This window comes from Phodopus roborovskii, unplaced genomic scaffold (genome assembly GCF_943737965.1).
Source record: "Phodopus roborovskii unplaced genomic scaffold, PHOROB, whole genome shotgun sequence".
In the NCBI taxonomy this organism is placed as follows: Eukaryota; Metazoa; Chordata; class Mammalia; order Rodentia; family Cricetidae; genus Phodopus; species Phodopus roborovskii.
Genome location: NW_026126412.1, coordinates 5,217,569 through 5,220,276, shown reverse-complemented (window position 1 = coordinate 5,220,276; position 2,708 = coordinate 5,217,569).

The following is a 2,708-nucleotide window of genomic DNA, read 5'->3' as shown; positions in this document are numbered from 1 at the left end:
AAGCGAGAGATGGGGAGAGAAAGAGAATCTATACCTTTTTAACTTTATAACCTCCCTGCATATGTGTCATGGTATGGACATACCACAAATTAAAACTCATTAACAGCAGCTTTAGTTCAGGTCCTACTGTTATTTTTAAACATTTGAACAACTGGAGTTTGAGGAGATGTTACGTAGTATAACATGTAGAGAAGAGAAAAAGAAAAAATAAATATTAAAGAACAGGGAAGAAGTGAAAGGGGACTACAGGAACAAGTTATGAGAGAGGGTTTAAAGAAAACCATGTTTCCAGTTTCAACTCAACAAGTATTTTCAGTGGGTTTTGGGTAAATGCTTGAAAATATATCCAATGATGGATGAAAGAATACAATCACATGTGTAGCCCCATAGCATCAGAATGGCTATTCTAAATGCATAGATGTTCACTGAAATGTATAGACTTGAGGTCTAGTCAAAAATTTTATAGTGAAGTTTATTAAATTTTTAATTAAAAGAAATGACAGCAATGTAACTCTATAAGGATTTAAATATATATCTGTCTTATATAAGCTATTAATAATACCTGTAGACTATTAAAATAATTTTAGTCATGCGTTTAACATACTATACAAGGATATTTTTAAGTACATAGTAGGTCTTTCCCTATACTTTATAATTAGTACAATATGATTTGTAATGGCTTGTATATTTTCTTATAGCCAAAAATGTTAAAAATAGCTCAGATTGCCCCAATGTTCTTATGCCTGTAGAGTAATGAACACAAACAAGAATTTGCCAGCTGGTTACAGAATAAAATGATATACTCAATTTTAATAAGCATTTCTCATTTTTATATTTTTAGTCACACTGGAACTTTTGTTTTAATTTATTTTTAACAAAATTTTGTTAAGGAACCCAGAAATACCTCATCATAACTGAAAAATATGTTTTATTTACTTCGGTTTTAATATTTTTTATTTACTCTATTTCATAAAACCATAATTCATCCTTTCTTCTGACTCATGTGCCATCATTGCCTACTACTAAAACTGTTAATTGGGTGCAGAAAATATTAAAATATGATTATGAGTCTGCTAAAAGAACAAACATGTCAAGTGTCAACAAAATATTGTAAGTCTGCTGTGTTTCAAACTGAGTCAAAATAAATTGCTTAAAATTGTTCTTTTTGGTGTCTTTTTGAGAGAGTAAAAGAGATACACCTGTTATGTTAACACATTCACTATGCACGAGAGCTGTTCATTTTTGCAATAAATAAATTAATAGTGTGAGTCCTCTTACAAATTCTCAGTTTAGTCTGGCTGACTCTGGCACCTCTATAATCAAATATATCCATATAATACTTTAAGCTGCATTATAGTACATTAATAGCTTGTAAAAGGAAATTGATGTAGCATGATGAACTATATTCCTGAAGCAGTGACAAAGTTATCAGTGATAGATGCACTAATGGATATGTTGGATTGTAATAAATATAAATGCAGAATAGCAATTGCAGAGCATTAAAAATGTCATGTGTAAGTTTAGGTATTTATGAGCCTATGCCAGCTGGAAATGTAAGTAGCATGTTGCTGTGAGACATGCAACTCTGGGGTTCTAAGGCAAGCAGAATCCCTTTCATCACATAGGTCAGGCAGCTGGCAAATTGTTGTCACAGCTGTGTCATTGTCAATTAGGTTGCCAATGACTCAGCTCTTTGTTTTTCCTGCTTGCACATCTTACTGCATTTTTTTCTCTGGCCTTGGTGCTTCATTTCTACAACCTTATGACCACCTCTCCCCTTGGTGACTCTCTCCACATGTTCTGATTTATCTCCAAGGCAACAATTTAAAACTTAGAGGTATGACATCAGGCAAGCATCTAAACCACACCAAAAGGCACTGATATCAAACTGGGCTATTTTGTCAAGTCAGACCCCACAGACTAGGCATAGATGTTCCATGCTGTTACACATTTCCTCTGATTTGTGTAGTGCACCTGCCCAGCTTTTCTTGAACCCTAAAGACTTTGTTTAATCAGTAAATTCTGGTAGGATATGAGGGGCAAGAATGCAATAGAGAACCAATGATTCATGTGGTGTGTGTGTGTGTGTGTGTGTGTGTGTGTGTGTGTGTGTGTGTGTTTCTCCTTCAAATATGAAGAATGGCATTAGGAACAAGTCACAGGCACACTTTTTAGAGGCAGAAAAAAGAAAACTTAGAATATAATGTCTCCTTAATTACTGATTGCTTATGTACCTCTTGAATGGCAGGCTGAGAAGTGCAACATTTTATAGTATTCAGGTATAATAATGAAGTATTATAGTTTCCCAAATATACCATTTCTTGTTTTTCATCTACTCTCAACAGTTTTGGCTATTGGAGGACATGATCTGTGAGCTTTTCAAAGTAAATTACCCAGTATGGTTTGGAATCAAATATATCAATGTATTGTTAGACAAAATGAGGTCATTTTAGATAGTTAATGGATTTTCCAAAGAGGAACAAATATTTTGCACTCATGTTAGTCTTATACCAAAAGAAGTGAGCTTGTAAGCAAAGCTCATGTAAACACACAGAAGTTGAAGCATCAGTCACAGGGAATACACAGACCTGTACCAAGTCCTCTACAAATATATCTTTCAGTACTTTTATGGAACTCCTGAATATGTAAATGAGTGGGTTTCTGATTCTTGTGGTTTCTCTTGTGTCTCTTTTATTTTTTTGTTGTCT